The sequence below is a fragment of the Chiroxiphia lanceolata genome, chromosome Z (genome assembly GCF_009829145.1).
Source record: "Chiroxiphia lanceolata isolate bChiLan1 chromosome Z, bChiLan1.pri, whole genome shotgun sequence".
Taxonomy (NCBI): Eukaryota; Metazoa; Chordata; class Aves; order Passeriformes; family Pipridae; genus Chiroxiphia; species Chiroxiphia lanceolata.
This window is the reverse complement of record NC_045671.1, coordinates 74,586,668-74,603,873: the sequence shown is the minus strand read 5'-3', so window position 1 is coordinate 74,603,873 and position 17,206 is coordinate 74,586,668. Positions and strand designations below refer to the sequence as shown.

General features: G+C 40.1%; 1 long non-coding RNA gene across 2 annotated transcripts; it reads left to right on the top strand.

Annotated features, from left to right (window-relative positions):
* Nucleotides 1–2,155: 2,155 nt before the first annotated feature.
* Nucleotides 2,156–15,457, top strand: LOC116780673. 2 transcript variants are annotated; one of them, XR_004354564.1, is made up of 5 exons: nucleotides 2,156–2,290; nucleotides 4,463–4,541; nucleotides 6,941–7,049; nucleotides 10,896–10,972; nucleotides 14,708–15,457. It is a non-coding gene; the product is annotated as an uncharacterized LOC116780673 (long non-coding RNA). The 2 variants fall into 2 exon arrangements; XR_004354565.1 differs by having other exon boundaries at nucleotides 10,875–10,972.
* Nucleotides 15,458–17,206: the final 1,749 nt, after the last annotated feature.

The window sequence follows — 17,206 nt, the reverse complement described above, 5'->3', positions numbered from 1 at the left end:
GCGCCGCCGCCGCTGCCAGGGCTGCGCATGCGCAGGGGCGGGGCGGGCGGTGTGTGAGGGCCGGCGCCGCCCGTGTTCGCTCGGCTGTGCCGGGGAACGGCGGGCGGGTATCATCATCATCATCATCATCATCATCATCATCATCATCATCATCATCATCATCATCATCATCATCATCATCATCATCATCATCATCATCATCATCATCATCATCATCATCATCATCATCATCATCATCATGATGGCTGGGCTTCGCGAACGAAGGTTTGGGAAGGCTCTATCCACATTTGCTACAGGCATGCTGGTGGCTTATGAGGCCAATACGTGACAGACATATCCGATTGCAAAAGGCACAGCAGAAAGACTCCTTAGATGGTAAATTCTGCAAGACACGATTCTTTCTGCCTTTTCTCCTCGAGAGTGATCCTGCGTGCGTTCTCAAAGGAGACAGCTGCGTTATAGATGGGGTGTCTCCAGACCTCCCAGTTGGAGGCCAGAGTAGACCAGTTCTGTTGATCAATATGGCCAAGGCTGAGATGTTGTTTCAGGGAGTCCTTGTATCTCCTCTTTGGGGCTCCTCTCTTGCGGCAGCTGGTGGCAAGTTCACCATAAAGCAGGATCTTAGGGAGGGGGTGGCTGGTCCTTCATCCTGGAGACGTGCCCTGCCCAGCACAGCTGCGTTCTCAGCAACATGGCCTCAATACTTGTGACTGCTGCCTGTTAGAACAGATGTATTGGTCACATAATCTGCCCACTGGATGTTTAGGATTGCACGGAGGCAGCGTTGATGGAAACGTTCGAGGAGACGCAGGTGGTGGCGACGGGCAGGTATAATATTCCAAATACTATACCAATTCGTTGATGGAGGACCTCTGTCTTCTTTAGCATGATGCTCCAAAGGGCCACAGTAGACCTCAATGATCAGGACGGTGTCTACATTCGATACTGTACTGATGGAAGTCTATTCAATCTAAGGCGACTGAAGGCCCCCACCAAGACCTTAAACCATCTTGTCTGGGAGCTGCTTTATGCTGATGACGCCGCCCTTGTTGCCCACACAGAAGCAGCTCTGCAGTTTAACATCCTGCTTTGCAGACGCTGCTGAGCTCTTTGGGCTGGAAGTCAGCTTAAAGAAGACGGTGAATAGGGTAGGAGCAAGAACGCAGCCTTGTTTCACACCATTCTTAATTAAAAAGGGCTCAGAAAGTGTGTTGCCATATCTGACTTGGCTGTGCTGATCCTCATGGAGTGAGATGAGAAGACAGAGGTCCTCCATCAACCTGCACCTCAGGAAGTCCCCCATCATCCCCATATCACCATTGGCCAATCAGAGCTCAAATCAGTCCAGCAGTTTAATTACCTTGGTAGCCTCATCTCCTGAGATGGTAAGATCAACGGAGAGATAGACAACAGGTTAGCTAAGGCATATAGTGCTTTTGGAAAACTCCACAAAAGAGTATGGCGTAATAAACACTTGAAGAAAAGCACCAAGATCAGTGTTTACAGAGCCATAGTGTTGTCTGCTCTCCTATACGGCTCCGAATCCTGGGTCATCTACCGCCACCACCTGCGTCTCCTAGAACGCTTCCATCAACGCTGCCTCCGTACAATCCTAAACATCCACTGGTCAGATTATGTGACCAATACATCTGTACTAGAGCAAGCAGCTATCACAAGTATTGAGGCCATGTTACTGAGAACGCAGCTGTGCTGGGCAGGGCACGTCTCCAGGATGAAGGACCAGCCACCGCCTCCCTAAGATCTTGCTTTATGGTGAACTTGCCACCGGCTGCCGCAAGAGAGGAGCCCCGAAGAGGAGATACAAGGACTGCCTGAAACAACATCTCAGCCTTGGCCATATTGTTCACCATAACTGGTCTACTCTGGCCTCCAGTCGGGAGGCCTGGAGACACCCCATCTATAACGCAGCTGTCTCCTTCGAGAACTCACGCGGGATCACTCTCGAGGAAAAAAGGCAACGCAGAAAGAACCGTGTCTTGCAGAATACACCATCTAAGGAGTCTTTCTGCTGCGCCTTTTGCAATCGGATATGTCTGTCACGTATTGGCCTCATAAGCCACCAGCGTGCCTGTAGCAAATGTGGATAGTGCCTTCCCAAATCTTCGTTCGCGAAGCCTGGCCATGAAAATACCAATTCGTCCTTATTTCCTGATTGAAGAAACTGTGTGTAGAGTGAGGCACTCGTTGCAATCCTACCTATAGAAAAACAAAGCAGATTATCTGAAAGAACAAAGTCACCAAGGGAAAACACTCTCTATCTTGGACCTAGGTTGGAATGTTGCTTTTCAGATGAATTTTAGATTAAATTGCAGTGGCATCATTAATCTGAATTAACAGGCTAATTTGTTTTAGGTTTGTATTTAAGATTTATATTCTGCTTGAGCATATGACTATCACTGCTGCTAAAGCTGAGGTTGCTGTTTCTCTCTTTACAATATAACCATATAAGCTGATGTCCAATCTCCTTACTCATTAAACTTTCATATTCTTCCATTCAGTTTTTTTTTGCAGTGTGCCATCTTTCCCAATCACCACTGCTTTCAACTTTCTATAAAATGAGACATCCCCTTCAGTACAAAGGCATATTCAACCTACCCATATGGTGAAATCCTCATGCATGACTGTTAACTTACTTTTTTACATTTCATCCTATAAAATCAGCAACACTTGATGAATTAAAGTCTTGTTGCTGAAAATTTCAAAGTTCTTTCTTGGGAGACAGCAACTGCTCATGAGTTAACCCATCAAGACGAACTGTCAGGGATGTTTCCCACACATCCAACACATCTGCAGAGCACAACTTGAAGTATGGGGTGTAATGCCCGTATTCTCACCATGTGTCCAGGTCATAACTCATACAAGTCTTTAATCATTCTGCTCCTTCTATTTCTTGTCAAGTGAAAGCATGGGAGAATTTGTATTTGTTTTCTACCATCAACTGTGTTAACGCTTCCTTAAATGTCAGCATTATTAATTATTTTATTCCTGAAACTTTTTACTGTTGTGGTACAGTGGGAGGAGCCTGGCTGGAAAAAATTTGGTAACATCATTTTTCATGTTTCTGATTGAGCATATTCTGTTGTTGTGTAATGTGTATTTCTACCCCATAGTGTAGCAAAAAGCTGCTTTTGTTAGTCAGCTTGATGCTTATACCATCAATTTAGCCAATCTTCTTCTTGCTGCACAGTAAGCCTACAAGGCAACTGCAGACAAGTTTTCATGCACACCTGAACATATGACCAAAGATCAGTGTAATATACCAGAAGCTGTGAAAAATAAACCTGGTAATTAAAAGGAAACAAACCAAGGCACTTAACAAAGTCATGGGAAATGGTGTAATAGACAGATATATAAAAAACAGGAACAAATAAAAAAAAAGATGAACGTAAATTACTTAATATGCATGAATTCCAGTGGGTGGAAGGAACACTTGGTAATATTATCTTCAAATGACCCTCCTTGTCACAACGTAAGTGGCAATGATATGAGTAGTGAATTAGGTAGGACGAGTCAAGTGAATGGCAATACAAATGTTATGTTACTTCAGACATTCTATATGGAGTTTGCCACTCCTACATTTAAAAAATGCAAAACATTTGAGGGTTAAAAAAATGTTATGGGGACTGGTTTTTTTAGATTTGATCTTTAATAACAGATGCTACTGCATATAGAGCTAATCCAGCTGCCTAGTCTTAGAGAATTACTAATAGTAAGTCTTCGACACTTCCAGACAATATTTCAAACTGTTAAAATTCACCAGAAATAGTACTGATGTAGATAAGAATTCCATGGCTTCAAACTGTGAGTGTTTAGGAAAGGACGTTCCAAACACCAGTGAATTGGTGGCTGCTCCCTGAGAACCCTGGCAATCTTCTCTGCCCCAAGGGGTGTTTGCAAAAGGCCCCTGCTTTGCACTTTGATGAGATACAGCAGATACCACCATTGAGTTCAGGGCAAAATATCACCATTTTGTCTTTTGGCCAGTATTAATTCGGTAAGAAAAAATCTTCTGATGGAGGAAAAGAAGGAAATATATCTTTGACAGGTTTGAAGGGAAAAAGGAAAAATAAAAAAAATTTTAAAATGAAGAAAAAAAGTCCCAGTTACTTGAAGCTGCTCAGAGGTTTAGAATGTTAGAACAATACTGGGGTGGATAGATTAATAGGATGAACTGCAGGTAATGGACATGAAGGTTCATGGTAAGTATAATTATCAATGCCCACAACCACCACATTTGTAATATATTCCGTGCACATTATAGTGATCAGCTAAAGAGAACTGCTTTAAGCAACACAAGAGTACCAAGCAAAATGTCTTCAGACACCTTAGCTGAAGTGAACATGATATATACCTTCCTCTAGATCTGTGGCTAGTTCAGAATGGTTGGTACAAGATAACAGAGCTAACATAGCTGCTGCATACATATTGTTGTCCTTTACAGATGGAATTGGGGCTGCCTGACTATTGGAGTGGCAAGCAAAGCATCAGCCATACTTGAGAGATTCCCAGAGAAGACCACAGTGTGTAACAAGTCAGCAATAGATATCAGTGTAGTGCTCTTTGCTAGGAGGTTTCTGAATAGGCAAATGTGGCATTTCTGGATGGTGAGTATATATTTGAAAATTTACCCACTAAAATACTGTATTTTGGGCAACTGTTAGCATAATAGTTAGGCATGCCAGCATCCTCAAGTTCGAGGTGTTAATTTTCTCCCACATTTCCCAGTTGCTTTGCAGTATAATTTCATAATTCATCACTGCTTATGCTTTCAGTGCTGTTCCATGAAAGAAACAAAGAACTTCAGTAACAAGGAGAAGTGGAGTTGCTTCCAAGAGACACCAGACTCTCAAAATCTGGCTGATCAACTTTGGGAGCAGTGCGTATCACACAGTCTTTATGTTGACACTGGAATAATTTTTCCTCTGCTTTTGTTGTTGATTTGCAAAACAGAGTCACTGTCCATGAAATATAAGACAAGTGCAAGAATACAAGGAGAAAAATCAAAGTATTTAAAGTAGATAAATTTCTCTATAACTGTCTTTCATCATCTAGATGACATGCTTTAATTAAAAGTGATGTAGTTTTGTTTGAAACTTGAGACTGCCTTTTCATCTATAAGCTTTGCCAAGCCTATGTCTGTATCAAAACCAAACAAATCCAGAGGGTAAACAAAAACCCAATACATCAGACGAAAAGTGAAGAAATTACCAAAATTTACCCAATGCATGAATTTCCACCATAGTATTCCTAGTGCTGACTTCTATATATAAAAAAAAAAAAGATAAAAGCCATAGAACACAGGAGAAGAAGACTGGATAGAGAGACAGTAAGAAGATACTTCTTCTTGGTTGTAACCCAATCTCCTGCAGGCCTCTTTAGCTAGGCAGTTTGAAAAATCATCTTCATGGTCTGTGTTTTTCAGTGTTTGCTGAACGCTGTATGTGATCCTTTGTTCACAGTAACACAGGCCAGGGTCCTCTGTGGCCTTCATGCTTTTACAAATTATGTAAAATTAGGTGACACAGCTCTGTGATGGAAAATGGGAACAGCAGTTCGTGCACTGCCAGCTTTGCCACCACAGTCTCTGTACATTCACTGGAAACCTCGTGTGTCTCATTCCCTTGTCCAGCTTATTGGACGCTGCAATAACGTGCTGCTTTGACCTCCCAAAGGAAGTATAACTCCAGTATTCCATTGCCTTCACTGCTTCTTTAAATAGTTTGTCATCCATACTCCTTTGCCTGCAATACTCATAGTTGCAAATCTGTGGAATGCACTCTTTCATAAATCTCCTCAGTTGTTTTAGCAATCCTTCTTCCTTTATTGGTATTAACCTTTCTTTAACCTTGTCTATCTTAAGATTTAGTCCCTTCTCATGACTTCTCAGACAAAATATCAATTTGTTTTCCATCATTCTCTCATTAAAACAGTGTTCCATTTCTTGCTTTAACTGAATATTTACACTGGTTCACCTTTAAATGGTCTATAATTTAATATGGTGAATCTGGTCCACAACTGATAATCAAGTGATTATCAAGCATATAATTCATACTGTTCAAAAGTTTTATACAGCTTTGTACAGACCATATAAAGACTGGTTTGAAGGCATTGTTTCAGATAACTCTATAAATGAAAGATATATATGCAAATACATGGGGCAAAATAAAATAGCAAAGACAAATATTGTATTATGATGAAGGTAAGATTGATTGTTTTTATCCGTAAATTACAATAAATAAGCGCAACAAAAATTATGTTGAATTAACCCAAATTTGACCAACAAAATGCCATGTTATTAATTATCACATATAAAATAAATCTAATTGTATTAAGAAATAGAAGGTAAGAGCCCAAAAGTGGATATGGCTGTTAATGATATAATCAAAAGTTTAAGGTATAGAGTTTGTTGCTCCATACAAGATTTTAATAATCTTGGAATCAGTTGCCTACCCCGCCTGTTTCTCTTGTACCCACAAGGTCACAACCCTTGTTTTCCATGTTTCATCTCAAAGGTGTCCCTTGTAATTTGTCAAAGACCTTTAGCTCAAACCTGGAATTTAAGTATGTATTTCATTTACATTTACATATTTCTTTCATTTCATGGAACATAAAAAAATTCTAGCAGCAGCTACACTACAATACCATTAGAGGGTCTTTCATATTTGATCTCATAAAATATTTTTTGTCATGAAATAATATGATATCAAACATAAATATGAAGCTGGATCCTGTTCCAACTAAGGGCTACAATTGTGACCTGAAAACAAGTGCAAGCAACATTCTTGCCTATTAAACTCTTATCTGAAATTCACTGGCCTGGACAGAGCATCAAATAAATTGTGCAGGGAACTCCATATGTTAAGCTCTGATGTGTCCCTGCTTTCCTTTCTTTTCCTTTTTCTTTCCCTTCTGTCCTTAGGTGCTCCTTGGTTCTCCTGTATCAGTGTGCCCAGCTGGGAGGGCAGGACTGGACAAGGGGGCTTTTCAGTTACTGATACCTGAGCTGGCATAAAACTGTGGAATCTGCAGTGAGTACTAAAGCTATTGTGAGCAATTCAATCCATGAATAACAGCTCAGAGATGCATATCTATGGGCTGCTGCTGCAGGCAGATAACCCAGCTTGCTATACTGGTGGCCTGATCCACTTGGGGAGTTTCTTTGCTCCTAAACTACTGTTTGTACAAATTATAACCAAATCATAATTAGTATCTCCAGTCTTAAAATTTAAACGTTTAGAAATACTAGCCATTCTCTATTCCCTGAATATCAAGAATCCTAAAAATTTCTCAGCAACTGGGTTCTTCAGATGATCAGATAGTACAAATTGACCAAATGGTCAGTAACATTTGGAAAAACTCAAGAAACAGGTGATATTTGACTAAAGAGAATATAGGTTAAAACCTGTTCATCTCTGAGCTCCGCTTATGTCTGAATGTGAGATATGTCCAGCCTGACCTCCCCAAAAAGCTAAGGAGCTAAGCATCCATTTTTGTCCTATCTAGAAATGTTACTCTTTCTCCCTCAGTCGTGATGCTTTGTGAAAAAGTACATCATAAGCAGTAAAATTATATTAAAAATGCAAAGTGGGCAATGAATGTTGTGGAGAGTGCCCTGGATGAATCATGAGTTTTCTGGGTGGCTGAAAGCATTTTATTTCCTTCCTCCAATTTTTCCCCATCTAGTAAATAAGCAAAATGATACTGGCATTGTAAAATGCTCTAGAAATGTGGACTAAGGAACATGAGGTAAAAAGTCGGTATGATAATTATTATAAAGGAAAAAATACACACTCAAACAAGAGAACTGAAGAAGCCTGGTTCCTCTGAATCTTCATTAATTGGCTTTGTGGTTTCTAGGAAGTCATTAACCCTTGCCTTTTCCATGCAGTAACTAAGTACTATAAAACCATAATTAAAAGTAAAAAAATTAAAGCATCAGTAGCTTTAATAACAGAAGGAAACTTAAAGTGTCACTAGGGAGGTGTCTAGAATGCAAAAAGGCTTCTATGTGGTTTCTTACTCTACTACTGGTTTTGGGCTCCACGATATTAACAGGACATGGAGCTGTTAGAGTGTCCAAGGGAGGCCATGAGGATGGTTAAGGGTCTGGAGGGGAAACCATGTGAGGAGCAGCTGAGGGCACTTGGTGTGTTCAGCTGGAGAAGAGGAGACTGAGGGGAGACCCCATGGTGGTTTTCAACCCCCTTGCCAGGGGAAGCAGAGGGGCAGGTACTGATCTCCTCTCTCATAACAAGTGACACGACCCAATGGAATGGCCTGCAGCTGAGTCAGGGAGGGTTAGTTTGGATATCAGGAAAAGGTTTTTCACCCAGAGGGTGGTTGGGCACTGCAACAGGCTCCTCAGGGCACCAAGGCACCGAGCCTGACACAGTTCAAGAAGCATTTGCACAATGCTCTCGGGCATATGGTGTGATTCATGGGGTGTCCTGTACAGTGCCAGGAGCTGGTCTCAATGATCCTTGTGGGTCCCTTCCAACTCATCCTATTCTATGGTTCCGTGATATAGGATAGGTCAGTGAAATGTTCTAAATGTGGTCATAGGTTGCTATACATTACAGCATGTGAAATGCTGCAAACAAGTAACTAAGTCAGTTAGGGATACATTATCTATCTTCAGTGGTTCCAGCTTTCTCAGTGTTCAAAACCTATGTGGGGACTGCAGCATCACTTGTCACCTCTCAGAAATACTTCTCCAGGCCACAGGGTGAGAGCCAAGATGTTCATGGGAACAGATGGCCAAAAGTATGGGGAGTCTGGGAGCTCGACCCCATCTGTATTTTTTTCTCAGGCCTTAATGAGTGTGGAGCAAAAACTGCTTCAGCAAGGCCTCGTGCACCTTTTGTCAGAGCTGCCCTTGTGCTGCAGTGACATCCTGGGGTTTCTCACTCTGCCAGGCCCTCTATTCAGTGGTGGCTGCTCTGAAGCACTAAGAGGAATCAAAAATGGAACATGATTAAGTGCTGCTCTGAGTTGTGCCAGTGCATTAACAGGACAGGAAAAACATGTGAAGACTCATCTGTAGCTGCATAATGGTGTGATACCTATTTGCTATGGAATAAAGGAAGCCTAATTATGAAACTGCATGAAGAGAACACAAGAGGTCTGTTCTCTTCTGAAAGGCTGCAACCAATGGAAAACAGGCTTCAAACTGTCATTTTGCTAGCTTCAGCAGCACTATATTTAAAATTATAGTAAAATCTATTAGTACTTGTTCAGAGAACTTGTAACCATGTTAGATCCAGAAAAGTCATAGTAGGCCAGTTACAAATCATGATAAAATTAAAAAGATCACTGCTGTGAAATATTTTATATCGGAAAACCACCTTTTTTTTTTTTTCTGTCAGCTGTGGATTTGAGGTTGATTTCTCTAGTAGCTTTATGTTCATCACCACTTTTCATTCATACACACATGATAAAATTCCTTAACCAACATATGACAGAATTTATTTATCATGTATTTAGCACTGTTACAAATCTGTAGTATCAGTCTCCTCCCATGCAGAATTTTGAAAAAGGCAAGTTTAACAGTGTCTTGTTATGAATTAATTTCAAGCTCAAGAAGTTCTGTGTTTTTGTGTAGTGCAGCTGCACATGCCTAGCAGAGCCTTCAGCACAGTCTTTGCTAATATCCTGGCAAAGCCTTAAGTCCTGCACTTAGGGTTAGGCAGAGTGTTGTGGCAAGTGACAGCACAACTGAGAGCTTACACAGTTTCTCAGCATCTGGACCAAATTCCTCAGCACCTCACTAAGGCTTGGGCTTGAATGGGAAATGGTGGCCCAAATGTGCCACTCTGGGCACACCAGTGGCACAGAGTAAGCTAGAAAATCTGGCCTTCAGCCATGTGATTTCTCTGGTTTATCAGTCACTGGCTCTGTCTCTTCATATTTCTGGTTATTAATGTCTTCATGGATGTTCTTGAAGACGTGGCAGAAATCAAGACGTATCCTGTCTGTCTTGTCATTTTCAGTAATCACATGTTCTGCTCCTTTGCACCATACAACCACTGCAGATGAGGCTATACTGCCTTAGGTGTTGTATCTATACAAAAAGATTTAACCACCATAATTATTTTCCCCCCCATTTTGGTGCCCTGGTAACAGACATTTGCAGACTTTTCACGTTTCCCCTGAAGACTGGTAAATACCCACAAAATTCAGATCACTTTGGTCAATAGCCAGGGCTAGAAGAGAGTAATGCTGATACTTCTCCAGCCTATAGCCAGAAACACCAGCAGTAGGTAATGAGAAAGCCCTAAGGGTGTCTAATTTCTCAGAAATATACTGAGAATATGCATCTTCTTGGACCTGTCCATTATGGAAGACTGTTTTCCCAGCAACATAGTCATCTCTGCTTACTTTTTTTTTCAGAACCCTCAGCTTGTAAATATTTTGGAATCTTTTCTGAAGGAAGGTACTGTGTGCATTTGAGAATAATATTATTTTCTCTGCTAAGAGCTATTCACAGTCTAGGTTGTCATGCTGTTAAGCAGTAACAATCAAGGAACAGAGCATTTCATAGGAATTAATGGCTTGCTAGGCAGAGTTTAAAGCCTGAGGTACAGCCAAAGCCTATTAACTCCAGCTGGTCATTAAGAATCCTTCAGAAATACCTTGCTCAGAGGTCACTATTACTGTTAAAACAAATGTAGGCAGATGGATTTATTTCCTGGGTTGCATTTTCAGCTGGTATGCAGAGGGCTTTTCTGGAGAATTTACAGCTTCTTAACATTAATTTGTCAATTATTTGAGTCACCTGTCAGCATTCCAGTTATACAGTTTTAATTATACTTATTGTGAAACATGGATATGTAGCACTCTGACGTTCAGATCAGTTTATCTGATTATCATTTCAGATCTGCTGGTAGATATGGCATCCTTTTTGCCTACTAAGGAAACAAAAACCCTGATATGAGCCTTTATTCAGCAGGAAGTAAGTACTCCATCTTCTCCTAACTGTCTAGTATGTTTGCATGAAGACATGATCACTCAGAACACCAGCTGGCCAGCAGGCCAAAATGAAAATTAAACACAGGCAGGGTTTTATAGGCTTTAACAAGAGCCTATAAATAATAAATAGTTCCATTTAAAACATCTTTTGGGGAGACAGTGTAGTAGCAGAAGGCAAATTCAAGAAAATACATTTGGTACTGATTTACTAGAACAGAAGAGGAGCATTCAGTGGAAGTAATCCTGCTCAGAAGTGGAGATGGGCACAGTTAGGAATAAACATAGGTTGACTTAAGCTCTACAAACTGCTGAATAGATCTTGAACTTTTGTGTCTAATAAGTCAGCTATCTTTCAGAACAGCCATCCACACATGGGTATATATTTTTGTAATACTCAGATTTCAAGAAATAGAATGAAAATACAGTAAAAACTGTGTTATTGAAAATTTGCTATTGCTGCTGGGGTAAAAAAAAAGAAATTTTTTATGTTTAGTAAAATATATTGGTTTTTACTGTTTGTACTCTGATAAGAGAAATAAGCCCAGGTACTGATAAAGCTGAAGCCTCTAATGCTGGCAATTCTATAATGTTTGAGTTTTCTGCCTCACTACTGATTTTTAGACTAAAAGTCAGATGACTTAAATGAAGTTTCTGAGCCTGATTGGTACAAATAATCAACTCCACTCTTGTCAAATGACAGATTTTTTTTCACCAGAATGTAAGCAAGTCCCTGGGTGATATACATTTGTGAGGAGGCAGCAGGGCTGTGGGATCTGCCGTCATCACTTTTAATAAGAGGAAAGGAAGTATCAACACATCCCTCTCAGCCACTCTTGGATCACGATCAGTAAAATGGGGAAGTTTCCAAAATTTTACTGGGCAAACTGTGTTGCAGCAGTGAAACTAATTCTTTTGTTAAGGTACTCAGAGCTGTAGAGCAAGAGATGATTCCAGGAATCCTGTCAATGTCCTGCTGCACTATGAAATCTTAGGTCTCTTCTGCTGAAATGCACCTTCAGCTATTTGCTTGCTTTCCATAAACAAACAGATCCTGATAGCTGTTCCATCCTACTTGAAGATCATTTCCACTGGCATATGGATATTTTCTATTTTCTTTAAAAAATGTTTCAACACTACAACAATATTACCTTAAATGTTACTTTATGTTACCTTAAAGACCTTTAAATATCCTAAACTCGACCTTATGGAGCTTGGTCATGTACAGAGCAAGTCCTAAGGCACAAATCCTGGAAATAGTTACATACCTGCTTAATTTTATAGACTTAGGAGTCCTTTGAGAGTTAAGCACTTAGTAAACATTTGCAGGATTGACACTTAAGTATTTTTTATTGTAATATATTATTTTGCATGTAGGAATATGCTTATATCCCATGACCGTACTATCTGTTCAAATATAAATTTTCCCTCTCAGTCCCCAATGTCAGACAGCGATATTTGAATGCAATGCATGACGTCAGACTCCCAACCTGAATTCAAAGCAGTCTAAGAAATGCAGGTTTCTCCAGCAAAAAAAGGTGCTTTCGCAGTTTAAGCTGAAATAGCTGCAGATCCTGCCTGTGGCTGGGCATGAATTATAGACTTTAAAACAGTGTTTGAAAATCTGTGCTTTTAGTGTAAGAGACAGTGTGTATAAAACCAAATTTTTCTCCTAAATGCACTTCGAGATGAAACATCCACCACCCCTTCAACATTAACTAGATAAGTTGCAGCAGTTACAGTGAAAGGATGCCAAGACTAAACTATTTACTTAAAGGATTCCAATTTGTCCAAGCACCAAATGGCTTAAGTCTCTCAACCAGACAATTAATAATACAACCACTATTCCGAAACACAGTTTAGCACCCCAGATATACACCCCAACTTATCAGTATCTGACTGTCCAACATGTTGCACATTGCCCTAAACAAAAAATTCTCCCCACATGGATAGCTTCAATCCTGAAATCCATATGAGATGTTCAGGATGTGTACTGGCAAAAGATTTAAATGCCTTGGATTTTAAACTGTGGCTTGTCTTCTCATGGACAAATACTTGGGGAATAAAAAGCAACCCCCCCCCAAAAAAAACCCCAAACCAAAAAAATGCTAAACAACCAACCAACCAACCAAACAAACTAAAGAAGCTCAAACATTTGAAAATAGTTTTGTTTTCACTGGAATGTTCCAAGAATTAACAACACTTTTTCGTATTCACAGACTTCTTCCCTTGTGATGATAGCTAGATGCCACTCGGTTGGGTAGAAAGTGTATTTTTCTTGAACTGAATGGGTTGTATCAAAATAAAAGGAAACCCTCTTGTGTCACGATAGCTTATCATTAATTATTTTTGCATTACCTGACACCTGTTCAGAAGGCCAAACTCAAGTGTCTCAGTTTTCTCATGTGGACAGAAGGGGGAAACTGGTGCAAATGCAAGTAAATATCTAAGTGAAAAACATAAGTGAACATATAGAGAGGTCCAAAACAGAACATTGATAACAAAAAGCAAACACAAATCTGTATTTTAATAAAAGAGATACAGCCACTGCAGCAACATTCAGAAGTCACAGACCCTAGTAAGCAACATCCAGTGAATTCAGTTCACAATTCTGAAGTCAAAGCAATGGAAACAGTTTAGAAGGTTCACCTGATAATGTGAGATTCCATGAAGGATTAAACTGATGTATGTCCAAAGTTCCAATGTTTTACAGCTGTGCCTCTAACAATGATGCCCAGAATAACAATTTGGATGCAATTTATTCTTTAGAAAGATGAGTTATTGAAGGCAGTATACACATCTTGGAGTCAGCTTTTAATGGGGAAAGCAGTGCACCCTCTTTAATAGGATTCCAAGTGTCCTTTTATTTATTGCGGTGGTCTTCCTCAGATCTATCTTTGTTTGATCTCACCTACTGTAAAGATGTTAGGGAGAACCTACCAGCAATGCTTCTGCATAGACTCCTTGAATGGGTGTAAATTATTATCCATAGTGGCATACAAATTTGCACATTTCATAGAGGCAGTGTCTTCTTTCAGCAGCTGGCAAACAACAGGCACTTTCAAATTTGGTATGCTCTGGTTGCTCCCTGGCTATGACAATAAACTGCTTAAATGGCCATGACTGCAGATATGCCATTTTTGTCAGAGGGTATGTGAAGGGGGACCAGTGTTGTGGCTGTTTCTGCTGACCCAGTGAATATCTGTTTTCAGCAACATGTTTTGCGACACATCTGAGGCTCAGGAGGTAAAAACCTGACCGGACTACATGCTCTAGAGACTCTGCATTAGCAGAAATTCTGCTGTATTTCCCCATTCACTTGAGCTCAGTTCATCTCAGCTAGATAGAGAAAAATCTTTCCTTGGTGCCTTCTCCTGAGCTATTAAACATGGACCTTTCCTTCCATGGAAATGCACAAGGGTGTTTAAACTCTGTTAAATGATATGGGAGAGAGTATAAATCAACTTTAATTGTATGTAGCTGGGAATCACACATTTTTTATTAGTCTGAAAGATTACCCTGCTCATCCCTTTATCAATTTTCTACTTCAGGACCACTCAAAATCCATTCACATTAAACAAGCAATAAGCCTCTTAGAAAAAATGTAATGTTAGCAAGTTAATCTCTGAAAGCACTCATCTAATTAATCCAATAATGACAGTATAATTTTTGTTTAATATCCTGTAAGGGACAGATCACAAATCTATGTTTTACATTATAGTGGCAGAAGAAATCTTAATAAAAAGGCCCTGTTATGAAATATGCTGCAGCTCAAAACTTTCTGGAGAAAATGCTCTGACCCTATAGTGCCATTCAAGAAGATCAGATTGGATCAAAGACTTGCTGGGATATGGAGCATCTGTGGTGGATGAAAAGCTAAGACTATCAGTTATGGTAAGATATAACCATAAAATAATGGGAAATTATTCTTGGAACACAATAAATAAGATGTGTGGCCACTTTCAATTTTGAAACATAAAGATCTCTTCAATATCAGTATGTTACTGACAATTTACTATGTAATTTACTGTAGATTACTACTATCCATTATGATTTTAATGTATTTTCAAGTGACAATACAGCTACCTCTGTTTTCCTGACAATGCAGCACTAGGTGCAAGTCTGAAAAGAGAGCAGCAGTTAAACAGATGATCAAGTATTGAATTTAAGCCATGATTTACAATGGTGACTGTTTCCAGAGCCCACTTCCTTTAGAACAAAGTATAGCAAGAAAGAAAAAGAGAAAAAAGCTTTGGTAGTTCTTTCCTACCTCTGTAAGGTGGAACAAAGGGGCCAGCACACATCCAATAGAGAAACCACTGCTGAGTTCTCAGGGCTCCTGAAAATTTAGTAACATCTTTTGGTTGTATGATCCCAGAGAGGGCCACAGAATAAACCAAAGCCAGAAGGGACTAGTAGGAGGGCAGACTTCCCTATCCACTTGTCACAGTTATACAGTGTCAGTTTTTTCTATTGTTGCTCTTTGCTGCTTGTTTTTGTCAGTGTTTTGTTGTCAAAACTTTAGAGAAACAAATGCTCAAAGTGTTCTTTGATTGTAGATTTGCATCTATGATTTTGCAAGCAGAATTTCTGAAGTTAAATAATATCTTTATTCTTAGCAAGGTTATGCTCTTATTGACAGGCAATCCAGAGTTCAGGGATTGAAAAACACCGACCAAGATGTACATATCACAAATTCCCACAGAAAAGCCAAAAAATCCCAGGAAAAACCAGTGCAACAGGCAGACTAGCAGCTGACCCATGAGCAGTGGCTTCCTATACACTCCCACTGCAACACTTCTTCATGAGGGCTTCCAGAGCCTTTTCTTTTTCACACACTGAGTCTGTTAGATGGAATGTGAGAAATAATATGGCAGTTATTATGGGGATGTGTGTTCTTTGGAACTGAAAAAAAGCATCCGGTAGGTCACAGCCCACTTCTGGGTTGGACACACAGTGTCAGTGGGAAAAAATTAAGTGTTATTCCAAGCATCCATGCAAAGAAGACCTTAAAGGGAAAGGTACTGTGAGGCCAGAGAAAATAATTTTAAATGACACAGTGAAGTGTCTTCAATTCAGAGCTTTTTTCTTCTATTACATGCACATTTAGGAAGCTAACAAGACCACTTACAGTAAGTCAGTACCCTTCCATTCTGCTTAATCCCATTTGTACTCCAAAGAAATTAATCAAAACAACAGGAATGTGGAAATGATGTCAAGAGACTCTCAGAAGTGTGCAGGATAGTGCAGAAGAAAATTCTTTAGGAAAAGTCAGCAAAGTCAGCCCCCAGACCGAAGAAAAACAGTTCTCTGGAGCCTCTTCTTCTAAGGTTCCCTTCAGGAGTTTGCTAAACGACAAAAATTAAAGCTGAACCAGAAAATGAAGCAATGTGCACTGGGAACGACAGCATCAAGGAAGCTGTGAGATCCAAGGTGCAACTGCCTGCATTTTGGAAGAATTTTAATACATTTCAGGACAAAAAAGCACATGCAAAAATATAAGCCTACCTGGTATTTATCTTGGACTCAATGCTAAAATAACTTGCCAGTAGCAAATTCCATACACTGAAACCACAGTTCTTGCTACACACTCGCATGTTTCCCGTCATACACACTCGCACACACACAGACACACACACACTGCATAGAAAAACACTCAAAAAGCCAGCATCAACATTATAAAAAATATCCCCCAAAGCAAGTTATCACCTCACCTACGAGCAGGAACACTGGGCTCTTATGCTCAGTGTGTAGGCACAGCCAGACCTCCCTTGTCCATCAGAACAACACCCCTGGTCATTTTGCACAAACTTCAAATGCACCTTTTAAAGGAACTTCTGAGAGTCCTCCCACATGGGCTCAGGGGTAGTTCTCTCTGTTTCTCTGTCTGCTGTTCCCTTTCACTTTCTGCTGTACAGCTCACTGACTTTTTTGCTTCTGTCTCAGCTTCCCTTCACCCTGCATCGACAAATGAACCAGCACCACAGTGTGTGTGTGTGTGTGTGTGTGTAGCACTGAACAAAGAATACCCAAGGCCCATGTTGCCAAGCTGAACTAAATCTCCTTAGTAGTAAAACTCAAACTTTCTTATATGTATTTTTATTAGCTGCAGCACTCATATCCCATTTCTACAACTACTTTAGTGCTTACTTAATTTTTCCAGTTCAAATAGTCCTAGTTACTCACCACGATTGTGAAACAAAGGACCTGAATGTTCAAA